The following is a 26,694-nucleotide window of genomic DNA, read 5'->3' as shown; positions in this document are numbered from 1 at the left end:
TGTCACACACTACATACACAATAGATGCGTTTGCAGGTTTTAGTGCAAATTGTACATTGCTACATTGTTTTGAATTACCCTCGGCCCGCAGTATATGTGGGCACCTGTCAAAGGTCATTTGGATTTACCAGACCGCTTTGAAAACAACATGAAATCTTCACAACATGAAATAAATGAATGTCTTTGTTGAGCCATGACTGGATTTCTCCTTATCCTTCCTAAAGGCCGTTATAACCTTGCACTGCCAGTGGTGAGCTGCACCAGCTGTGACCTAATGTGGTCCCCCTCAGTTAAGGACTTCCAGGGTGGTGGATATTGGCCTGGCACCTTAAATTTCTGCACCCTGTTTTCAATGGATGTCTTTCAGTCTTTCTATGACATTAAGAAGCTGCAGCAGGGATGTCACTGAAGGCGTTTGTCAAAGTGCTGGATGAAAGAACAGCCCATTTTTTAGAAGGGTGAGTTTCTAAATTTGTCAAGTTTAAGGAAATTGTGCAAATCAATGTTTATGATGACTGTCCGTGAATATTCTGTTGTTTGTCCTCTACTTAAAAGACTGGCCGAATATCAGCTGATGCCTTCAGTAAAAGTTTCTTGGAGTGGAGTGCTGTAAAGTGTGAGGTGGACAGGATGTGCAAGGAGCCATGCTTTAGCTGCCCTGCCTGCACTCCAGACATGCTCGCCGTGTCAGTTGATGGAAACCACAAGCTTTATCGCTTTCAGTCTAATGCAAGGTACGTTATGCATTGTGTACATAAGTCAAATATGGATTTGTACAAAAATTGTATTTTGATGTTTCTTTTCAAACAACTGTCACTGTGTTCGTTCAGCACTTCAGAGCAGGGGAACTTTGAAGGTGTCTTCATTGAGAAAGATGAGGAAGTTGCTGAGTTTGTGAAATACATCCAGAGACACACAAATGATGTAAGATACACATATATATCAGTGCTGTCAGCGTTAATCTTGTTAAAATGACGTTAACGCCATAACCATATACACATACGTGTGTGTGGATACATATTTGGATGGGTGGATATTTATTTTGTTTTTCTCTTGGTGTTGTCGTAATACTATTTACTTGACTTTATCTTAATGCATACTTCATTTTGTCACCATGTGTATTTAAAAAATAAAAACATGGTTTTTATGAGGTGTTGTGTGAACGTGACTTAAGGCTAATTCAGCTGATTCTTTTGCATTAGTGTTAAAAAGTTTGTCCCTGATAGGGCGTAATCACGTCGGGTCTTTGAGTGTGTAGGTCCCAGGGAAAGGGTTGTGCGGATCTTCATCTTGGACTGCAGCAAAGGAGTCGAGCAAAAAGTCCACTGGGAAGTTGGATGAAGAGGGCATGGAAAGAGCTGTTTGTTTGCTGTTAGTCCTCCTAGCTGCATTGCACATGTTTTTTCTCCAGAGGAAGTCTGCAGCTAGCGTCCCAGGACATATTATGTTCCTTTGCTCCGATGTGGCCTGTAAATATTTCCCATATTTAACCAGCGTGGCTCAGCAGTGCCCTGAGGTGAGGAACCTCTTGTCAATGCGTCCTTTTCTCTCCGTCATGCATGCAAAAGCTCACACTTGGATATGTGAGGTATACTGCAGCTTGTAGTCTTGGATACGTTTAAGACATTTAGTTATAAGGTTGAATGAATTCAGCAGTCATGTATTGTGACCTCCTTTCTATAGATCAAATGGGGAGGTGCGTTTCAGGATGGGGCCGGTTCTACAGTTGGAGAAGAGGTGGAAGAAGTAAACAGTTTCCTGTCCAGGGCGGCCATCACAACGAAGTACATGTCTAAAGCAGGTGTGTGTCTGTGTGTGAGATTCCACTCAGTCTCCTGCTCATTCATTCTTATTTGTATACTAACTGAAATGCAGGGCGGACAGACATGCTGACCCTCCTGGCTTTGGGCTGGAACAAAAGGAAAGTGGAACAACTGGGCCGCACTTTGAGCCAGAGATATCTAAAGGTCATTTTTTCAACTCCCATTTTAATGTGTGTGGTAATGGGGGAAACACCAGTACTCTAAAAATGTCCATATGAATGACATTTATTAATGTATTCTTAGATCATAAGGATCCTTAGAGAACAAGTGGAGAGCCTGAATGCGAGCAGAAATGAGCTGGGTGTGGATGACGACACAGCAGCAATGGGCTGAAGGTGAGTCTCAATATAATGCACTCGTGTATAACAACAGGACCCACCATGGCCTCATTAAAGAACTTAGAGTTAAGATCTTTCTGACAGTGTCAACAAACAATGAAAAATAAGCCTTGTAAAAGCAGAATTGATGGCAGAGTTGTTGCGTTTGATCAAATTGGATTGGACCTGGGTTGAAGTGATGTCGTACTAGTTGGTTTTATAAAGCTGAACACCAACATACTTGTTATCTCATGATAATGCAGCACATGAAGGCTCCAGATGTCTTATAATGAATATCATCAAGTCAGTGATTACAGAGTCCACTGTAGTTTGGTGACTGTTACTCATCCTGTGTTCTGATTAATATTCCTCTCACTTAGAAACGGATCAAACTGATGGCAGCCTTGGAGCGTTGCAGGCACGAGTAGAGGAGCTTGTCGTCATCATCAGAGTGCGAACACAAAGTCTTTACAGACAAAATGGTGTCACAGTTTCTTTGAAATGGACCGTTTGATGCTCAGTTTGTACAGCTTGTGCAGCTACTTTGTAAACAGAATAAAATCAGATCCAGGTTTGTTTAAGCTGGATGTGATTTGTTCTAGCAAACAAATTGATGAGTGTAGATTAAAATGTAAATGTATGCATTATGTGAAGGTGTTCCTTTTTATGATTATTTACAGATGGCAACAAGAGGCGACACAGAATTCACAAGGTCATCTTAGATGAGAAGAAACGCTTGGCGGCTGCTGTTGACGACTACAACAAGCTCGCTGAACCAACAAAGCAAATCGTATCCAGTGATGCCCTCATGCAGAGCGACGTTTGGCCCTGGCAGAGCACAAGTGAACGTAAGCTCTGGATTTCTAAATATCCTTTTAAACAAACTCCCAGTATCTGAGCAGTAGTACAATGTTTTGTTCTTGAACCATAATATGCTACTATGTTTTCCCATCTGATGTTGTTAAACTGTAGCTGCTGCTGACCTCCGGACAAAGAGAAAGGTCTTTGAGAAGGTGATGGCTGTGAGGCGCCTGAGAGAGGAGGAGATGATCCTTTGCAGGGAGATGCAGCATCACTGCACAGTGTTGCGAATGCGATCTGTGGTGTTGGGGACAATCTCCTCAGACTGTAAGCACATCTTTTATTTATTTATACATTTGGTGATGAATTGATTGAAAATAAGAGCAGATGCTAAAGTCTTACTGGATCTTTTACCTATATTTGGGTTGCTAGCTAACACTGCCTTCTCCCTTAAAAAAAAGTGGAATCACATGATCCTAACTCCTTGTGTTTATGAGGTGAGGTTTGTTTGTTTGTTTTACTTATATTTAATAGTTTAAATAGTTAATAGCCACACTGGAGGGTTTTTGAGTATGAACCACCTTTCCAAGGTCACAGCACCTCAATCAGATTCACGTATGAACTTTGGCTAAGCCATTCCAAAGTCTTTATTTTGTTTTACTTAAGCTGCTTAGAGGTGGACTTGTTGGTGTGCTTTGGATCAAGTGCACTTCAGCTTGTGGTCGTGAACAGATGGCCAGACATTCTCCTTCAGGATCCCAGAAACTGGATTCTGTTCATCTTGACGTTGCATCTCCAGACTGAGAGATCTCAATTACTTTGTTTATTTGCTTCTGAATTTCCTTGGATTGCGCCATGATGTGTAGTTTTTGAGGATCTTTTGGTCTACTCTACTTTGTCAGACAGGTCCTGTTTAAGTGATTGATTCAGCACAGGTTTGGCAGTAATCGGGCCTGGCTATGACTATGGAAAATTTGTATATTTTCTATTGATAAATGCAAATATTTTATGTCTGTTATGTGCATTGCCGTGTGGAGAATATAAGGAAAAAAATTGTGTGGTTTACATTGTTTCTTCCTCTTAGATTTCTTGATTTATTTTTAAAATTGCAATAACTTTATGTTAATTTCAGTGCACTTTCACATTTCTTTAAATTCAAACTACAGTCCTGTGAATAACTAGAAACACTTCTAGCAGCACAAATGTGAGCTAATTGTTTTCTGCTTGACTTTATCAGTCTCTCATATTGTTGTGGAGGAATGTTGGCCCACTCTTCATTACAACGTTGCTTGTTCAATAAACCACCTTCACTTCTCCACTACTGCCTGCGATTGGATCCTCATTTATTATTTTCACACGGCTCTCCTCACCCGCCGTGACAGTACGGACCAGCCAGATATGGATCCAGCGGCAGTCACCCCACCTAGGGAGCTTCAGGAGGCCGTTATCGACTCTGCTTCTAAATTGATTTACCAGCTGTTAGAGCATGAGGGAGAAGCGTCAATTTACACTGTGGAAGCCAACCTACAACACCTTATTTCCAGTTACCCCTGGTTATTGGACTCACTGCATCCGCTCGTACAGAATTTTGTTCTTCACGAGCTTCACCTACACCCCCCCGCCGCTACCGCTCGCCTGCTCATGCAGTGATATCATCAGTGACAAGTCAGGTGATAGAGGCTAATGCAAAATGGTGTTTCAGTGAGGCACAATTTATTATGACAATACATTTTTTTTTTAAATACTCAGTATGAATTAAACAGGTTAAAGGTCAATGCTCTGTTGTAATATAAAGACAAAATGATTGACAGCAGCCCAGCAATATCAGTAAATTGCAAATTAGCCACATGGTGCAATGTAAGGAGCTCTGTGATTGGTTAGGAAAGGACAGACTGGCCACCTCGATTTTTCTTCACTGCACATTGATCCATAGCTTTGCTCTGTAAAGGCTAACAAAGTGCTTTTGCTTTACAAAGACATTCAGCGTCGGTATTCACTCTTTTAAAATGCCACTGAACACTGGAGTGAAATGGAGCCCTGATCCTCAGAGTTTTATTGTTGCTAACATTTCTTATAGATAGCACAGATAGTGCCCCACTGCAGTAATCACTCATGTCTAGATATTCCTGTTAAAAAGGAGTTTTTCCTCCCCACTGTAACATGGCAAACATAGCAAACGGATAATCCAGCTGAAGCTTCAGACAGCCGTCAGACAGTGAAACACTGCCATCTGCTGGACGCGAATAACAAAGACGCTGCTTTGACGGGTGAGGGAGTTTCAACAAGTCTGCAACGACTCAAGCATCAAACTACAGAAGTATTATAGCGGACATGGTGCTCTAATGACTGCTTCATTAACGCAGGTCAGAAAGGATAATAGAAACTCAATAAATTATGAAATACAAAACTTACTGGTTCACTGCGCACACAAAACGTCTCTTATTAGCACAACACTGCTCAGGGCTCAGAGTATATTCCTTATAACCTATTAAACCTTAGCATGTTATTTTGAAGTGTTACAGGTGAAACAGCCAACCAGTGAAGTTACCTGTAATTTCAACATTGAGCTACAAAAATGCTTTTTTTTTTAAAAATTTCTTTTTACAGTTTTGCAATTTTACACAAGTTTTATCATCAGCGTCACAATGACTGCTGCTAAAATTGAGTATGTTAGCAGAGCTGCTCTGTGCAGCGTTATGGCATAATAATTTTAAGGGAGAATAAAAAGTCGACACACATATCTCATTTCTGACGGAGGACTCTACCACTACACTTCTCCAGTCCATTCACAGAGTCGTTGCATGGTAAGACATGGAGAGGAAGTGGGCGGAGCCTTTTACCGTCATTTTATTACGACGCAAAGTACAAACACCTGTGGACACACAATCCAACACCCCCACTTGTACACAGGTTGGGGAAAAACAATCCTCCGGAAAAAAACATCTTACATTCCAAACACAAATACAGAGAATTTGTCTAACTAACCGTGTGTTCACACCGAACGCGATGGGCGCGTGAAAAAATCCCAAAACGCCCCTAACTTGACGCCTGCACATTCGCAACCTCTACGCGTGTCCAAGAAAAATCCCCCGCGCCCCAAAATATCATATTTTAACGCGCGTGAACTGGAAATGTGTCAGCTGCCGTTAAACCCCGAAGAAGAAGAAGAAGAAGCAGCAGCTGTGTCCCAGAATTCATAGCGCGGCCCAGCGCAGTTTCCAACAATGGCGGAGCTAGTTAGTTTTAATGTTACTCTTATTATTCTTTCTGGGTCACAAAATAAACGTTTAACATATTTTCAGGCGAGAATGTAGCTGTGTAAACCTCAAATATCTGCTCAGTTTATCAGGACACCACATATTTTCAAAAGCGCTCCGACGTTTTCGGAGATGTCTGTTACCCACTAGCTCGATAGCTAGCCGGGGGCTAGGTCACTAGCGCAGTGAGAACACCGGACTCCCCGCAAATCGTTTTCAAACCCACCGCCGTCTTTCGCTACTCAGGTTAAATATATATGAGTCACTTAGATAACTTAAAATGTTATTGGTTGGCTTTTTTTTTAGTATTTTATTTCCTGAGTAAATCAGTTTGTCTGAGATTAAAGTTATAGTTTTTACACAGCTGAATAAACGTCAAGCAGACAGCTGATTATCAGAAGTGTGAGATGCTCCAGAATTTACTCCGGTGTCCTGTTATATTTTAGATAGCAAGGAGTTTATTAAACTTCACCGAAACAATCTGCAAATTTCATTAAAATTTAATAAACGATCATCTTGTCTTTATTTTTAGTTAGCACAGACCTGAAACACTTAAAGCTGTAAGCTAATGATAGTTATATAAGAGCAGATGCTGCTGGTGCAATAAGCTGTAGTTTTACGTCCAATGGATGATGATCTGATTAGTCGACTAATCACAAAAATAATCGGTGCCTCGGAGCCGTCCTCCCCTGTGGGCCTGTAAAACAGCACAAAACACAAAGAAATGAGAAGGCTGCTACTAGATTTTAATTTCAACATTGAAAAAAAACAAAGACAGGATATAATCAGGGGTTCTCAGAATAACTAGCCCCTGGCCACGCACTTTATACACTTTTTTTCCACACACACACATGAACATTGGTCACAGTTCTCACAATTGATTCTCAAAGTGCAAACCTTTGTAGATTGCAAAACGTAAAAGTATTATTATGCCGCCGTTTGTCTTCATCTGCCTGCCACTTTCGTGCGCCTTTTTCCCTCGCGGTGCAGGTGTCTATTTCCGAATGAGGCTCATAGTTATGGGTGTTTTTGTGCTGTTTTCTCTATTGGACGTGATGGTTATCAAAACCAAACATGATAAATTTGGCAAGCGCAGGAGACACGACACGGAGCAGATTTGTCAATCAGGCTGCAGAATGCAATGCTGTACTGTGCAAAAAAAAATCAGCGAAAAAGCGAAGCAGTGACGGGTGAACAGCGGGACCACTTTGTGCTGTTTATTAATAAACAATAAAATATATTCTTAAATGACAACATGCCTAAAAGCAGAACGGTATTTGTACGTCAGTGGGAAAATAGCGGTGGCTTGCTAGCTTTTGTGCGGCTTCCCCGGGTCAGTGAAAACTTTAGAGAAAACTTAAGAGAAATGAATGAACTTACCAGGTTGCCCGATCTCTTCACATATCTTCCTCCAAGCTCGGTCCTTTATAGTCCTGTCTCGGTCCAGAAAGCAGCTGGTGTCGTACGGCTCCGGGTTGTTTGCTACGGCATTGATTAGCTTTGGCTGGATCTGCCCCTTTGAACTAGGTAACAGCCACGTCACCAGGCTCCTGATTGGTTGTCGCGGCGCGATTTTACGCTGGAGTTGAGATTTTTCCAACTCGAGCGGGGGACGCGAAACGCGTGTATGCACAAAATGCAACACATAAACTCACGCGCGTGGTTTTTTTCGCGAGTCAAACGCCTGAAACGCCCTACACTCACGCGCGTTTCTGGCGTTTTCGCGTTTTCGCGACGCAAATCTGCTTCCGAATTTTCGCGGGAGCCGCAATCGCGGGTCAGCGCGCCTTTCCATTGACTTTACATGTAAGCCTGACGCTCCGCCTGCCTCTATCGCGTTCGGTGTGAACACACCGTTACCGTGTGTTCACACCGAACGCGATGGGCGCGTGAAAAAACGCCAAAACGCCCCTAACTTGACGCCTGCACATTCGCGACCTCTACGCGTGTCCAAGAAAAATCGCCCGCGCCCCAAAATATCATATTTTCACGCGCGTGAACCGGAAATGTGGGAGGGATGTGGGAGGAAGTTGTGCTAGACCGGTATCTTTGAAAGATGGCAGCTGTCGAGCTAGCGCTTGAAGAGAGAGTCTCCCTTCTTTATTTACTGTGGAGAGCAGAGCAGCGGCGAAAATCGCGGGACAGTAGGCGGGCTTGCTAGCTTGCTAGCTTTTGCGCGGCTTCATCGGGTCAGTCTGAAAATTAAAAAGTAGGAATGAACTTACCAGGTTGCCCGATCTCCTCACTGATTTGTCTCCAAGCTAGGTCCTTTTTATTCCTGTCTCGGTAGAAATAATAGGTAGCATCATATGATTCTGGGTGATTTGCCACAGCACTGATTAGTTTCTCCTCCATTTTGAATGCAGAATGAATGGCTTTGGCTGGATCTGCCCCTTTGAACTAGGTAACAGCCACGTCACCAGGCTCCTGATTGGTTGTCGCGGCGCGATTTTACGCTGGAGTTCAGATTTTTCCAACTCGAGCGGGGGAGGCGAAACGCGCGTATGCACAAAATGCAACACATTAACTCACGCGCGTGGATTTTTTCGCGAGTCAAACGCCTGAAACGCGCTACACTCACGCGCGTTTCTGGCGTTTTTGCGTTTTCGCGACGCCAAACCGCTTCCGAATTTTCGCGGGGGCCGCAATCGCAGGTCAGCGCGCCTTTCCATTGACTTTACATGTAAACCTGACGCTCCGCCTGCCTCTATCGCGTTCGGTGTGAACACACCGTTAGACTTTGAAACTGGTTTCGTCATCATATCTGCTACCATTGACTCAGTTGGACAGTAATCAATGAGCACTTTCCTTTCTTGTACAGCTGACCTTATAAAATGATATTTCACATCAATGTCAGTGAACAGACAAAGATGTAAACACACATCTTTGTCTGTTCACTGGATTTTTTGACAAAGCGATTGTTCCCTGATTGTCCTCCAATATCATAGGTATTTCATACTCAAACTCATCAAGATCTTGAATCAAATAAGTCAAATACATACATTCCTGAATTGTTGCTGCTAATGCCATGTATTCGGCTTCACAAGTTGATAGTGCTGTAGTTGTCTGCTTTTTGGTTTTCCATGATATCAAAGGACCATTTTCATTTAGGCTTACACAATAACCTGTCACACTGCGTCTATCAGAAACATCGGATGCCCAATCTGCATCACTGTATGCTTGTAGACCTAGTTTTCCACTTGAACATTTCCTAAAACACAGTTCTTTATCTCGACTACCTTTTAGATACCTCAGAACATGTTTCACTGCTGTCCAATCATCAACAGTTGGCGCATTGAAATGTTGTGACAGTTTGCTGACAACATAGCTTAAATCAGGTCGCGTACAATAGCTCAGATAAATAAGACATCCTACCGCTTCACGATATCTCCTCACATCTGGTAATGTCTCGAATTTATCAGAATGAGTCCATTTCTGTTCACAGGGTGTTAACCTTGGCTTACAGTTTTGCATGTTAAATCTCTTTAAAATGTTCTCAATATATATTTTCTGTGACATTTTGACACATTCTTTTTCTTGAACAAAATCTATTCCTAGAAAATGGTTAAGTTTCCCCAGAAACTTTGGAATTTAGAAGAGAGCATTTCTTTCACGCCTAAAAGCACATTTTCATTGTTAGCTGCAATGAGTAAATCATCCACCCACACTATGATGATTACTTTTTCACTTTCAGTTTCTTTTGAATACACACAATGATCAGCAATATTTTGTCTAAATCCACAACTGCTTAAATAGTCATGTAAGGTTTGGTTCCAGTTACGACCAGATTGCTTCAGCCCATAAAGTGATTTCTTTAGTCTGTACACCAGTTTATTAGTCTCACTTGATTCTGTCTCAAAACCTTCTGGTTGTTGTATATATATTTCTTCATTTATTGGTGCGTGTAGATAGGCGGTTTTTACATCCATCTGGTGAACCAACATATCATCCTGAACCACTTTCTGCATCAAAACTCTCACACTCGATAAGTTAGCAGTCGGTGAAAAAGTCTCCTCGTAATCAACTCCTTTTGTTTGACTAAAACCTTTAGCTACAAATCGAGCTTTATATCTGTCTGATCCGTCTGAGTTCTTTTTAACGGCATAAACCCATTTACCCCCCACTGCTTTCTTACCCTCTGGTAAAGTGGTTAAAGTAAAGGTATCATTCTCCTTAAGGGATTGAATTTCTTCATTCATCGCTTTTTCCCATTCTTTTGACTCACTTGACACAATAGCTTTGCTAAATGATGTGGGTATTTCACACAACAATCTGTAGCAATAATCAACACTGGTTTGCATCTGTTCATTTTCACACTCTTTCACATCCGTGATATAATCACTCAAATAATCAGGTCTCTTTCTGATTCTGGATGGATAACGTGTAGCTCCAGCATCTACTTTATCATCAGTTTTAACCTCGGACTCAGTTTGACTTTCACTACCATCTGGAATATCCTCATCCTTCGTCTGTTTGGGTTCACCATCTTTTCTGGATTCATAAACCTCATCTTCATACATCTGATCACTCTGTGTTTGTTGATCCATTGTCGCGGGATTTAGTATTTTTATCAATCTGTGCTTTTCAACTTTCCCGGTTTTTGGGAAATAGATCAAATATGCTGGACTATTTTTGTCATATCCCAAGAAAACACCTTTGTCGCATCTTGGATCCAGCTTTCCCCTATTTTGTTTATAAGCATAGCACAATGATCTGAATTTTTTCATTCTAGAAAGATCAGGTCTTTTTCCAGTTAACATCTTATACGCTGTCTGACCTGTGCGTTTGTTAAAACATCGGTTCCGAATCACTCCCGCGTTTTGTACTGCATATGGGCATAAAGACTTTGGCAATTCGCTCTCAACTAACATGCATCTCGCCATGTCAAAAAGTGTACGCCAGTTCCTCTCTGCTGTTCCGTTTTGATGAGGCGAATATGGCGCCGAAGTTTCCTGCCTAATGCCGTGTCTACTTAATAAATCTCTGAACTGTCTGCTTGTAAATTCAGTTCCATTATCAGAACGAATGCACTTGATTTTCCCATATGACGCCACCTCTGCAATAAATCTTTCAGTTGCTTGAGTTGTATCACTTTTGTGTTTCAGATTATATACAAATGTTGCACCTGAATAATCATCAACAAACGACAAAACATACTTAAACCCTTCTTTAGAGTTTGGCGTAATCGGACCAGCTAAGTCCGTATGTACCAACTCTAATGCTGCCCTGGCCTTTTCATCTGGTTCTCGGTTCCTAGTTTGAGTAAACTTCCCTTGTATACAGGCTTCACATTGCATATTTTTGTTGATTTTACCCTTAATTTCCATTCCATCAACGACATTTTGCAGATTTGAACATCCTCATAATTACAGTGTCCTAGAATTTCATGCCACGTTTGCATATCAAAACATCCATTACATTTCTCTTCAAACTCTTGCACAGTGTTTATAAAGAACAGTCTCTCGTGTTCATATATAGGGAATTTTGTTCCATCAACATGTTTAAGAAAACTGTCCCCGTGTTTGAAAACCACAGTGGCTCCGTTACTAGTAGCTGCTTTTACTGACAAAATGTCCTGTGGAAACGATGGAATGTAGAGTGCTTGTTTCAATGTTACCTTGTGACTGCGTCCTTTACTGTCAATCATACTTATCTCAGCATCTCCTCGCCGCTTTGCAGCTCCTCTGCTCCGCCTTCCGTCAGCCAACTCTACACAATGAGCCTCGGGTCGAAATGTGTCATCAAAAGTCTTAAAACTCTCGATCTTCGTAAAGATATGTGACGTCGCTCCCGTATCCACCAGTAGCTGGTTATTCAGCATCTCTTGGCCGCCGTCCGGGACCCTCTGGGTTTCGGAGCCCGTCTTGAACGCGTAGTCCTTCTCCACAACCCCTCTCGCTTCATCCCGTCTTAGCTTCCTTCTACAGGTCGCATCTTTGTGTGTACTACTCCGGCAAAAACTGCACCATACTCTGGATCGGCACGTTCTTGCAGTGTGTCCCTTTAGTCCACATTTAAAACACACAATCTCATTATTCTTTGATCTTCGGTCATCTGCTCGCCATGAAGTAGAATCCTGGTCTAATTGCACTTTTGTCCTCATTACGTTGTCATCAGTTACAGCCGCACGCATTCTCTCGGTTTCTTCATAACTTCTGAGTTTTACTTTAAACTCTGAGAATGTGATCTTTGCTTCGCTCTGTGTAACGTGCACAATCAGGGGTTTAAACGTCTCTGGTAGACCTTTCATTATCATTGCGATCAGAAGTCCATCAGTTAATGTCTCACCCGCATTTTTTAACGCTGTGATAATTGCTTCTGCTCGAATAATATAGTCCGTCACACTTTCATTCTTTTCATTTGTGAGAGAAGTAAGTTCGGTGTACAGACTTATGATCCTTGGCTTGCCCACTCCTGCATAATGACCTCTCAAAATTTTTAGGGCTTTCCGTCCGTCATCAACTGCATCTCTCATAACTAACGCTAAACTTTTGTCATCCAGAAATTGTATCAACTCTGCATATGCTTCTGCATTTTTGCCATCATCTTCACCATCGGCTTCTTCATCACCCTCAGCCTTTAAGATGACATCTTTCAAACCTTGTAGTCTGGGATGACCAAGGAACTTCGTTTCCCATATCTCATATTTCCTTTCATCTCCATCAAACTGCAAACGGGAATATCGACTGCCCAACTCTGCCGTGCGTCTGCTCATGATGCACAAAAACGCTTACTCACTCAATCGTGCCAAACTTTTAACACCTGCCGGTAACTTGCGGTTTCAGGAAATGCTGCCCTTCCTTTGGCAGTTACAGGATCTCTTTACTGCTGCTCTGGGCCCATAACCTGTTAGCAGAGCTGCTCTGTGCAGCGTTATGGCATAATAATTTTAAGGGAGAATAAAAAGTCGACACACATATCTCATTCCTGACGGAGGACTCTACCACTACACTTCTCCAGTCCATTCACAGAGTCGTTGCATGGTAAGACATGGAGAGGAAGTGGTCGGAGCCTTTTACCGTCATTTTATTACGACGCAAAGTACAAACACCTGTGGACACACAATCCAACAGAGTATGAGCTTGTTGTTGGTCTGATTAAAAGGTTAAATGTAAAAGCATAATTTAAACATGTGATGTGAGGTCATTAATTACAGTGCAGGTGTCCTGCTTTAGGATCATATATTAATACTTCCAAAACAGTAAAGTTGTAGAGAACCTATGTTCATTATCGTTGCTAATCATGGAAAGACAAAGACATCAGACTCTGCTGAAAAATATTACACCCTCCTACTCTCTGCACACAGCGGTCTGAGGGACCTTCCAGGATCGGGGATTTTATTTATTTTGTTCTTTTTTGGTCTTACTGGTTAGTAGGTGGTGATTTTGTACCTGGTGATCTCACATTTGGAACATAAATTGCTTTGGAGCAGATTATCACTAACCCTAATAAATATATATTTATCCAAATCACATCAAGTAAAAAAGGCAAAATGACAAAATTAAAAAAAATAATAACAAAAAGTATAAATTAAAACACAAAATTTTAAGGCAAAAACAAATATCTTGATGTCTTAATACGATGAATATAAAATATAAAGTAATACAACAAGGTTAAATATCTAAACATTTAAAGACAACTACTTCAGCTTTTCAAAGCTTCTTTTTCCAGTTGAAAATGACATCATCACGCCTGAATCTGCTTCCAGGAGCTGTCCAGATCAGGCTTGTTCAGGATATTTAGAAATCGTCCTAACAGTTGAAAAATAAAAAATAAACAGAGAACAAAGTCATATATATGATTATAAATAAATAAAAAAGAAAACTATAAATAAAACGACTTCTTTCATTTAAAGAAAAAGGTCTATCAGTCCTCTTGTCGTGTGTGTTTGCAGCTCACAAAGACGACTTACTGAGCTTCAGGATCCAAAAGGATGTATCTGCCAAATTCTTAATGTGGAAAAACGTCCATGTGTTTTCTTCTCCAGGAGACGATGAAGACACTGTTTGTCTGCATGATGCTCGTGCTGCTCTTTGCTTCCGGATTTTCCAAAGTGAACAATTTTCAACCAAGCGAGCACCGACCTGAAGAAACACCTTATGAAAAGTTTAGAAGACAGCATGTAGATGCTAAGATGACTGAAAAGCTGTGTAACACAGAAAGATCAAATAGGAAAGAGAGATACTCCCTACAGCTTATGACAAAATTTAATCCAAAGTGATTGATGGCCCTAATCATGACCTTTTGACCTCGCCCCTCCCCCCCGGAAGCGAGTAATGACCGTGACGAATTGCATCCGGAGAAGGGGGGGCGGGAAACCCCCCGACATCCGGAGAAGGGGGGGCGAACCCCGGAAGCGCGCCATCTGTCGCTAAGCGTGTCGAATTGCATCCTGAGAAGGGAGGGGGGAAACCTCCGGAAGCGCGCCACCTGTTGTTGGGAAAAAAAAAGAAAAAAGTTTTTAGAGGGAGGAGAATAAAAGCAGAGAGGAGGAGTTCACAATTTCTAAGCCTCAGACACAAGATGGATTTCATTCTGCAGCCCAGCAGCTCTCCTGTGTCCGATGAGATCTGCTCTCCCAAAGAAGAAGGCTTTGAATATGCCATATTCAAATACAGCATATTTACTAAGGAAGGCCTCGATCCGGACCTTATGACACTTCCGGAAATACTCCGGAATTGTCTAGTCATTTTCAGACCTGATGCGTCATGTTCCATAAACATGAGGGGAGGGGTTTGGTTCCTGAAGCACAGCGGTGATGCAGCAGCTGATTTTGTGCTGTATAGAGAGACAGAGCGGCAGCTAGTTTTCCGCAAACTCATAGTCTGAATTCTGTTTCAATATTATGACGATTTTCTCTGTATTTCTTAATGGGAATAAAGAGTGACTTCCTGTAGAGATTTCAATAGTATTTTATTTTCCTATAATACAGATGCAGTAAAAATCCTTTAAGATGATCTGCCTAGCAACAAATTGCATTTTTAGGCTACACCATAGCTTGTGATGAAAAGAAGAACTTTCTATCCGCTTGTAACCTACAGGCTGCCTATGTGTAAAAAACGAATAAATATCCCTTAGTGAATACTACTTTTCCTTTTTTACAAGAGACTGAAAAACAAACCATAATTGCCGTGACAGGCGATCTTGTTTCACACACACACACACACACACACACACACACACACACACACACACACACACCGCGGGTCAAGGAGGAGTGAGATATCAGTTTTTTCTCAATGCTTATAACCTATAACGCGCCCCCCAAAACAATATTATTATTATTAAAACATCTATATGAGGTAGGTTTTGCGCAGCCTGCTCCTTGTCAGACCAAAGTTTTTTTCTTCATTACTTTTAGCTACTTTTACAAAGGGTTTTCTCAATAGACAGAAAATGAAAATGAGGAGTCAACAGCCGATATTATCACTGCTTGTAACCCGGTAAATAATTTCGTACATCTCCCCATAAAATAAGCCTTAGTGGAAAAAAGCTCATATTCGAATAAGTTTATTCCCCTCTGTGGGAAAGAGTTTTTTTCTCACAGTCAACCATGAGGCGAGTTTTGCCAACAGCAATTGTCCATTTGGTAAAACAAATAGCCGTCTCAAAGTCGTATTTTACCGTTGCAGAATGTGGAAAACAGACGGCGTTCACAAGAAGGTAATCGGGAAAAAAAAAAAAAAAAAGGACATTTGGTACCTCCAACTCTCCCGACTGCGCGCGCGCACACACACACACACACACACACCGCGGTTCAAGGAGGAGTGAATGCTTATAACCTATAACCCCCCCCCCCCAAAAAAAAATATTATTATTATTAAAACATCTATATGAGGTAGGTTTTGCGCAGCCTGCTCCTTGTCAGACCAAAGTTTTTTTCTTCATTACTTTTAGCTACTTTTACACTGGGTTTTCTCAATAGACAGAAAATGAAAATGAGGAGTCAACAGCCGATATTATCATTGCTTGTAACCCGGTAAATAATTTCGTACATCTCCCCATAAAATAAGCCTTAGTGGAAAAAAGCTCATATTCGAATAAGTTTATTCCCCTCTGTGGGAAAGAGTTTTTTTCTCAGAGTCAACCATGAGGCGAGTTTTGTCAACAGCAAGAACAAGGGCAGACAACTGTTGTCCATAAAGTAAAATAAATATCCGCCTCTAAGTCGTATTTTACCGTTGCAGAATGTGGAAAACAGACAGCCCTCACAGGAGGCACCCAGGGGCCCACCTCACACACCATAGTTAAAATATTTAAATTTCAACTAAATTTGTAGTAATGATCGGATTTCCTCACTTATCTACACCACACTCCTTGTCCTTGATTTCTTATCGTTTCTTATCGTTCCTCTGTCCCTTAATAGAAACCACATATATAGAAACTATCCTCCCTTTCAGTTGTCTTTTGCACTTCCATATCGCAAAGCAGTTACTGTAGGTTATTTTCTGCTTATGCATTAATGTAATTAATTAACTTATTTATCCTTAAGTACGGTAATGACTTGAGTTCTAATGCTTTTTGTCTCTTGAGTTAGCCGTCAATGTGGGATTTTTTTTCCCCCTTTTGTTCAGTTAAAGCTGCCTTTCATTCTTCAACACAGCTTAAACTCTAATAGGTAAGCTTTCTTGTAATTTCTTAGTTCTGCAGGCTTCTTGAAAGACATCCGAGACTCTTCTTTGGATGCTGGCTGCCTTTTGTTTTGTTTTCTGTCAAGATGATCCCACACCGCTTCGATTATCTTGAGGTTCGAACCCTGGAGAGATCAATCCATGACTGATGCGTTGTTTCATCCAGGCATACTTTGACTACATTGGCAGTATGTTTGCGATCATTGTCGTACTGAAAGTTGCTGCCAATCAGACACTACGTGGTATTACATGGTCGATCAAAATCTGGTGGAACTTTTCTACATTCATAATTTGATTAATTTGGATAAGAGCTCCAACAACACTGGCTGAAATCCAGCCTCAAAGCACGGTAGAGTATCCACGCTGTGTTAAAGACGGCTATAGACATTCACTGTTGTATCTCTCTTCGGACCTCTTCCATGCATATTTCAAATTTGGATTCAATACTCCATAAGACATATTACAGCTGATTTCTTTTTCCAGTCAATTTCTTGTGTAATTTGGCACACCTCAGCCTTATTTTTCTCTGTTCTCCTTCCTTAAGAATGGCTTATTAACAGCCACCCTTCCAACTCAGATAACTTTTGATGAAATGTTTACAGCACTTGAGTTACTCGCCACGGCCATCCTAAATGCTAAGAACACTAAACTTTAATTCTAAATTACGTTAACCAGAAAAAACAAGCCAAAGTCGAGATGTTGCTGAGCTGACCTGTGCTATGCTATGCCTTCTAAAGCACGTATAATGTAAACAGAACTGGTCTTTGCACAGAAGCCTGTGGAGCTTCATAATTAACCTCAGTGTGTGAAGAGCACTCTCCATTTAATAATAGCTGTAATAAAATGTTCTGGCCAACGGTGTTAAACGCTGCACTTGGGTCTAGCAGGGAAGATTTCAACTTTTCAATGTGAATGAAGGCTGAAAACTGATTAGATTAATGTCTGATGATCTTTTCTATGCTTCTTCAAGTTTGTAACACCAAACATATTAAAGGATGATGTAAGGCTCACAGGAAGAGTTTAATTAGACACACATTTACTATTTTTCTTTACACTCTTTCTTTCTTGACATGTTTAATATGGTTACTATCAGAGGAGAAAATGACCCTTGTGTAGTTTAAAAACTTTTTATTTAATCAAACTGTAATGTTGTTGAACTCTGACGGACGTGTCTTTTAATCTTGTCAACAAATCCTTAATCATCTAAATCTGCCATTTATCATCTAGTAAAATGTTCCCTCTGCTTCTGCTGCACATCTCCCCGGACACTCTCCGCTTCACCAGCCCTGTGCAGCTGGTTCAACCCCTGCCTGCCTCCTTAAACTGGGGGTGTTTAAATCTCTTTACCTCTGTTGTGAACTTCACACAAAGTTTGTGGTAACAAAATCAAACTGACGAGGATCTCGTTTGAAAAACACACACTCACGAGACAAAATAAAAACAGACTGCTCAAAGCAAAAGCAGAGCCCTCACAGCTGGTAGTACAAAAACACAGCGACAACATGCGTATTAGATACCCTCAGTGCCAAAAGCCTAAATATGGAAAAATGTGATCACCAAGAATATCCTAACAACGGCATTGAGGTGGGTGTTACAGTAAAAAAAAAAAAAAAGTAGCCAAATTTTCATCTGAAAATGTTGAATTTTAGTAAAAACAATTCTCTGTAGTTTGATACTGTCGTTACAGACTAAGCAGATGTTTAAAGCCTTTGGACGCACATTTGAAACGCACTCATTCTCCTTATCAGCTGGAAACATTAAAGCCGTAAAATGACTTTTTCAAACGGATAAAAACTATTGAACGGCAGCAATGATGAGCCTGTTCCAAAATTTGGATGTACATGTGTTGAAGGTGCGGGTCTTGTTGAATTATTAAACATACATTCTTTAATTTTTCGAGCCACAAAAACAACGACTTTTAATTTTCTTCTGCTTGAGTATCGGCCTCGGGTAGCTCTACTTATCATTGCTCAGTCAGTTGTCTTTTTTTCAAGGAGCAGCGGATTATTGGTAAGGGTGACTTTATGTGTTTAGTTACTTAAGTGGAAGTACTGTGGATAGTTTCACCTTACATACATAGATCTACCAATACAGCTTCTGAGGTAACTGTTTACAAAATGTTATAATCTATTCAAAGGTTCTTTGCAATTTTACATTGATAAACATTATCCTTAACACATTTGGCCCACATAAAGTACTATGGCCATCACACTGTCATTTAGAATTGTTTAAATAACTCGTGTCTTAAGTCCTTCCATCAAACAGGAAAAAAAAAAAAAAACATGGTTCACTTTTACATCACAAAATGTTAGAAATATAAGTCGTTCATAACAAACTGAAAGGCTGGGAGTTTAAAAATGCAAACCGATGGAAGAATCAGAATCAGAATACTTTATTGATCCCTAGGGGAAATTATTTTTTGTTACAGTGCTCCATTTTAAACCAACATTAAGACAAGACAGACAATACACTAACTAAGAATAGTACAAAATATACATATACACATACATACATACATACATAAGTCACTCATAAATAAATAGCTGGAAAAGAAACATGTGTAGTTGTAGCAGCAAACAGTGTGTTAAGTGGATGCGTTGTACAGGGAGCCACAGGCAGGAAAGATTTCCTGTGTCATTCAGTGGTGCATCATGGTCTCTCACTGAACGTGCTCCTGTGACTGACCAGCATGTCATGGAGTGGGTGGGAGGTGTTATCCAACATTGTCTTTATCTTGGACAGCATCCGCCTCTCCGACACCACCTTGAGGGAGTCCGGCTCCGTCCCCACAACATTGCTGGCCTTACGGATTAGTTTATTAAGTCTGTTGACATCTGCGACCCTCAGCCTGCTCCCACAGCATGCAACAGCATAGAGGATCGCACTGGCCACAACAGACTCATAGAAAACTCATAGAAAATAGGAAGCAGAAGTAGAAGACTATAACGTCTCAGAGCACACGGTGTCTATTATTGTGTAGACATTTATAAATAAGAGCTTAATAAAGATGCTTAATTTCTTAAGAAATAAACAGGTGGAGTGATCTTTATCAAAAGTGGATGTTGCATCTGTGGCTAAACCACTGTACCCAAAAAAAACTTTAAAAATCTACTGTGTGTGAGGCTGTGTAAGTAAAGCTTGCCCTTCACACCCACGTGTAATAAACCATTTGTTGGGGGGTTGTGGATTTGACACCTCAGCATTGTGAAAGTGGGGAAACATGTTTCTGACTGTGCATAAGATTTCTGCTTACAACTTAGAATCTCAGTTCTAAATGAAATTTTGATGTTTTTTTAAGTATGGCTAATGTATTATTTGACTTCTAAGGCGCACACACACACACACACACACACACACACACACACACACACACACACACACAAGAACAACACAGAGAAGAAGAAGAGGGGGTCGTTTTACTACGCATCATAAAAACTCAATCATTCATCTTCCAACTGTATCTTTCTGTTCTGGCTTTAGAATCATAGGATGTTTACTGAGCCGTACTTTGGGAGTCATAATGTTGTGATACTGGGGAGAAAAGGGTGAGGTTTGATAGACTAAACCATTACACACACAACTTGAATAACCTAAAGAGTGTGTGAGACTGCTAGCTGTGTCGTTCAGCAATAAACTCATCTATAAATGTGTTAGTAAAGAGTGACTTGTACTTCTGTCCCATTAAGCAACGGTTTAACAATTTTCACTGCAAACTATAAAAGGAATCTGGATTTAAATAGAACATAGCAGTGATGGATTAAGTGCAGGAAACACTAGTATAAGGTGTCTATGGAACAAATCTCCTTCAGCGTTCAAATGACCAAAGTGAGGCCTACAGGCGTTTCTCTCGGTTGGTTGTGTTCAGGGAAAAAGCAGCTAAATACACTGAGACTGCTCCACATTGTTAGCGAGTTAACTCTGGATATCTGTAGGTTTTGTCAAACTTGGAGTGAACAAAAGCAGAAAAACAGTAAAAGATGCAGACGGTGAAAGTCTGGTTTATTTCATGAACACAATGAAACATTTTACAGTCCACAGAGCAAAGTAGCATACATGATAAATAGATACACATAACATGAGAAGTAAAACTCGTCGTCTTACCACATGTTATATTCTGTAAACTTAAAATAACCACAGAAATTAGAGTTTAGTGTTTTAAGTCATCTATTAAAAAACATGAGTCAACATTACTGAAGTGACGCTTTAACGATGCGTCTTATCACCGTGTTTATGATGATAAAACATGTTCTCTCGTTAGTAGATGTCTGCGCTGTCACTTGTCACGAAAATGTTCAGAGCCAGGGTTCCTCTTTAATTACCATTGATCGTTAATAGGGTCACAAAAGATTTGTCGCATTATCCCCATAAACAAAATGCTTTTATAGAAATCATTGTGATACAAATATTTAGATTCTTGATTCACAATGTGCACGAACTCAAAATCTTTAGAGGTTCATATTTATAAAGTATCGCAAATAATACATTTATACCATTGTATGAGCTGCACTTCTTGTAAAAACTGATTGAAAAAAGCTCCTGTCGTGACCTTCCTTCTGTGAGCACACACACACACACACACACACACACACACACACACACACACACACACAGAGAGAGAGGGGGGGGGGGGGGAGATCATTAGGATTGGAGGCGTTTTTTGGATTTTCACTTATTGTTGGCTTTACAGTCACATAAAATTCATTCCAATTTTTTTTGCCTTTGCTTCAATTAAGGTGTTTCTTTAAATCTACAGCAGCTTCCTTTTCAAAAGGTTTACTGACATAGTAAGGAAGTAGCTAGGGAACTCAGTAAGTATGAGCAACAACAGCTTAGGGACTGTTTCTACAATAAAGATGAATTCATCATCATCTGCAGTTCATCAAAAAAAAAAAAGTGCCATTAAAAACAATTCAGCAGATCCTCAAAGTACGGATACAATCTGTTTTCAGCTGTAGAGGTACGCTTCACGTACTTATCAACATGCAGTTTAGAGGCTTGCATTAGAGTGCTTTGGTACCTCTTTTATTTAGCACGGTTATACCGTTGTGTATTTAGCTATATAAATATGCTCAAGAGTCTATCGTATGTTTGTCATGCAATTAAAAATTCAAAAATATAATTTTTAAATCAGTAACTTTGCAAATTTAGAGGAAATGTTTTTGAATAACAAATGTGTCACATTTTCAACAGGGTTTGAATAATCAGCGTTAACACAGAGACATTTATGCGCTGGGTATAACAGACGTCCTTATCTTGGAGCAGAGAAACACGGTGTATTGTTGCTTTTCTCTATTGTATAGCAGCGCCCGACTGTCAGAAACACTCTGTGCGGGTAGCAAAGTCGGATCCAACGCACATCCGTGTGAAAGAAAGGTCTCGCTGCAGCTCTCAGGATAGTCAGGCTTTTATTTATATTTGCATTCTGGTGCGTTAAAGCAACCTCTGCGTCCCGCTTGGCTCCTCATCACCATTTTATTTAAATATCTGAATTTTCGGAATGAGGAGCCAAGCGGGACGCAGAGGTTGCTTTAACGCACCAGAATGCAAATATAAATAAAAGCCTGACTATCCTGAGAGCTGCAGCGAGACCTTTCTTTCACACGGATGTGCGTTGGATCCGACTTTGCTACCCGCACAGAGTGTTTCTGACAGTCGGGCGCTGCTATACAATAGAGAAAAGCAACAATACACCGTGTTTCTCTGCTCCAAGATAAGGACGTCTGTTATACCCAGCGCATAAATGTCTCTGTGTTAACGCTGATTATTCAAACCCTGTTGAAAATGTGACACATTTGTTATTCAAAAACATTTCCTCTAAATTTGCAAAGTTACTGATTTAAAAATTATATTTTTGAATTTTTAATTGCATGACAAACATACGATAGACTCTTGAGCATATTTATATAGCTAAATACACAACGGTATAACCGTGCTAAATAAAAGAGGTACCAAAGCACTCTAATGCAAGCCTCTAAACTGCATGTTGATAAGTACGTGAAGCGTACCTCTACAGCTGAAAACAGATTGTATCCGTACTTTGAGGATCTGCTGAATTGTTTTTAATGGCACTTTTTTTTTTTTGATGAACTGCAGATGATGATGAATTCCTCTTTATTGTAGAAACAGTCCCTAAGCTGTTGTTGCTCATACTTACTGAGTTCCCTAGCTACTTCCTTACTATGTCAGTAAACCTTTTGAAAAGGAAGCTGCTGTAGATTTAAAGAAACACCTTAATTGAAGCAAAGGCAAAAAAAATTGGAATGAATTTTATGTGACTGTAAAGCCAACAATAAGTGAAAATCCAAAAAACGCCTCCAATCCTAATGATCTCCCCCCCCCCCCCCTCTCTCTCTGTGTGTGTGTGTGTGTGTGTGTGTGTGTGTGTGTGTGTGTGTGTGTGTGTGTGTGTGTGCTCACAGAAGGAAGGTCACGACAGGAGCTTTTTTCAATCAGTTTTTACAAGAAGTGCAGCTCATACAATGGTATAAATGTATTATTTGCGATACTTTATAAATATGAACCTCTAAAGATTTTGAGTTCGTGCACATTGTGAATCAAGAATCTAAATATTTGTATCACAATGATTTCTATAAAAGCATTTTGTTTATGGGGATAATGCGACAAATCTTTTGTGACCCTATTAACGATCAATGGTAATTAAAGAGGAACCCTGGCTCTGAACATTTTCGTGACAAGTGACAGCGCAGACATCTACTAACGAGAGAACATGTTTTATCATCATAAACACGGTGATAAGACGCATCGTTAAAGCGTCACTTCAGTAATGTTGACTCATGTTTTTTAATAGATGACTTAAAACACTAAACTCTAATTTCTGTGGTTATTTTAAGTTTACAGAATATAACATGTGGTAAGACGACGAGTTTTACTTCTCATGTTATGTGTATCTATTTATCATGTATGCTACTTTGCTCTGTGGACTGTAAAATGTTTCATTGTGTTCATGAAATAAACCAGACTTTCACCGTCTGCATCTTTTACTGTTTTTCTGCTTTTGTTCACTCCAAGTTTGACAAAACCTACAGATATCCAGAGTTAACTCGCTAACAATGTGGAGCAGTCTCAGTGTATTTAGCTGCTTTTTCCCTGAACACAACCAACCGAGAGAAACGCCTGTAGGCCTCACTTTGGTCATTTGAACGCTGAAGGAGATTTGTTCCATAGACACCTTATACTAGTGTTTCCTGCACTTAATCCATCACTGCTATGTTCTATTTAAATCCAGATTCCTTTTATAGTTTGCAGTGAAAATTGTTAAACCGTTGCTTAATGGGACAGAAGTACAAGTCACTCTTTACTAACACATTTATAGATGAGTTTATTGCTGAACGACACAGCTAGCAGTCTCACACACTCTTTAGGTTATTCAAGTTGTGTGTGTAATGGTTTAGTCTATCAAACCTCACCCTTTTCTCCCCAGTATCACAACATTATGACTCCCAAAGTACGGCTCAGTAAACATCCTATGATTCTAAAGCCAGAACAGAAAGATACAGTTGGAAGATGAATGATTGAGTTTTTATGATGCGTAGTAAAACGACCCCCTCTTCTTCTTCTCTGTGTTGTTCTTGTGTGTGTGTGTGTGTGTGTGTGTGTGTGTGTGTGTGTGTGTGTGTGTGTGTGTGTGTGTGTGTGTGTGTGTGTGTGTGTGTGTGTGTGTGTGCGCCTTAGAAGTCAAATAATACATTAGCCATACTTAAAAAAACATCAGAATTTCATTTAGAACTGAGATTCTAAGTTGTAAGCAGAAATCTTATGCACAGTCAGAAACATGTTTCCCCACTTTCACAATGCTGAGGTGTCAAATCCACAACCCCCCAACAAATGGTTTATTACACGTGGGTGTGAAGGGCAAGCTTTACTTACACAGCCTCACACACAGTAGATTTTTAAAGTTTTTTTTGGGTACAGTGGTTTAGCCACAGATGCAACATCCACTTTTGATAAAGATCACTCCACCTGTTTATTTCTTAAGAAATTAAGCATCTTTATTAAGCTCTTATTTATACCTGTCTACACAATAATAGACACCGTGTGCTCTGAGACGTTATAGTCTTCTACTTCTGCTTCCTATTTTCTATGAGTTTTCTATGAGTCTGTTGTGGCCAGTGCGATCCTCTATGCTGTTGCATGCTGGGGGAGCAGGCTGAGGGTCGCAGATGTCAACAGACTTAATAAACTAATCCGTAAGGCCAGCAATGTTGTGGGGACGGAGCCGGACTCCCTCAAGGTGGTGTCGGAGAGGCGGATGCTGTCCAAGATAAAGACAATGTTGGATAACACCTCCCACCCACTCCATGACATGCTGGTCAGTCACAGGAGCACGTTCAGTGAGAGACTGAGATTACCCATGATGCACCACTGAATGACACAGGAAATCTTTCCTGCCTGTGGCTCCCTGTACAACGCATCCACTTAACACACTGTTTGCTGCTACAACTACACATGTTTCTTTTCCAGCTATTTATTTATGAGTGACTTATGTATGTATGTATGTATGCGTATATGTATATTTTGTACTATTCTTAGTTAGTGTATTGTCTGTCTTGTCTTAATGTTGGTTTAAAATGGAGCACTGTAACAAAAAATAATTTCCCCTAGGGATCAATAAAGTATTCTGATTCTGATTCTTCCATCGGTTTGCATTTTTAAACTCCCAGCCTTTCAGTTTGTTATGAACGACTTATATTTCTAACATTTTGTGATGTAAAAGTGAACCATGTTTTTTTTTTTTTTTTCCTGTTTGATGGAAGGACTTAAGACACGAGTTATTTAAACAATTCTAAATGACAGTGTGATGGCCATAGTACTTTATGTGGGCCAAATGTGTTAAGGATAATGTTTATCAATGTAAAATTGCAAAGAACCTTTGAATAGATTATAACATTTTGTAAACAGTTACCTCAGAAGCTGTATTGGTAGATCTATGTATGTAAGGTGAAACTATCCACAGTACTTCCACTTAAGTAACTAAACACATAAAGTCACCCTTACCAATAATCCGCTGCTCCTTGAAAAAAAGACAACTGACTGAGCAATGATAAGTAGAGCTACCCGAGGCCGATACTCAAGCAGAAGAAAATTAAAAGTCGTTGTTTTTGTGGCTCGAAAAATTAAAGAATGTATGTTTAATAATTCAACAAGACCCGCACCTTCAACACATGTACATCCAAATTTTGGAACAGGCTCATCATTGCTGCCGTTCAATAGTTTTTATCCGTTTGAAAAAGTCATTTTACGGCTTTAATGTTTCCAGCTGATAAGGAGAATGAGTGCGTTTCAAATGTGCGTCCAAAGGCTTTAAACATCTGCTTAGTCTGTAACGACAGTATCAAACTACAGAGAATTGTTTTTACTAAAATTCAACATTTTCAGATGAAAATTTGGCTACTTTTTTTTTTTTTTTACTGTAACACCCACCTCAATGCCGTTGTTAGGATATTCTTGGTGATCACATTTTTCCATATTTATGCTTTTGGCACTGAGGGTATCTAATACGCATGTTGTCGCTGTGTTTTTGTACTACCAGCTGTGAGGGCTCTGCTTTTGCTTTGAGCAGTCTGTTTTTATTTTGTCTCGTGAGTGTGTGTTTTTCAAACGAGATCCTCGTCAGTTTGATTTTGTTACCACAAACTTTGTGTGAAGTTCACAACAGAGGTAAAGAGATTTAAACACCCCCAGTTTAAGGAGGCAGGCAGGGGTTGAACCAGCTGCACAGGGCTGGTGAAGCGGAGAGTGTCCGGGGAGATGTGCAGCAGAAGCAGAGGGAACATTTTACTAGATGATAAATGGCAGATTTAGATGATTAAGGATTTGTTGACAAGATTAAAAGACACGTCCGTCA

The 26,694-nt window shown here is 40.3% G+C and overlaps 1 protein-coding gene and 1 long non-coding RNA gene across 2 annotated transcripts in view; both read right to left on the bottom strand.

Moving 5' to 3' along the window:
• The window catches only part of LOC145425144 (NACHT, LRR and PYD domains-containing protein 12-like), a 596,587-nt gene that overhangs the window by 207,951 nt on the left and 361,942 nt on the right, over positions 1–26,694 (bottom strand). The window lies entirely within an intron of this gene.
• Positions 6,138–8,310, bottom strand: LOC145425224 (uncharacterized). The gene is made up of 2 exons (XR_013905892.1): positions 7,579–8,310; positions 6,138–6,895 (listed from the first exon to the last, which is right to left on the bottom strand). It is a non-coding gene; the product is annotated as an uncharacterized LOC145425224 (long non-coding RNA).

This window comes from Astatotilapia calliptera, chromosome 3 (genome assembly GCF_964374335.1).
Source record: "Astatotilapia calliptera chromosome 3, fAstCal68.1, whole genome shotgun sequence".
NCBI lineage: Eukaryota > Metazoa > Chordata > Actinopteri > Cichliformes > Cichlidae > Astatotilapia > Astatotilapia calliptera.
This window is presented reverse-complemented; position numbering and strand designations above follow the sequence as displayed.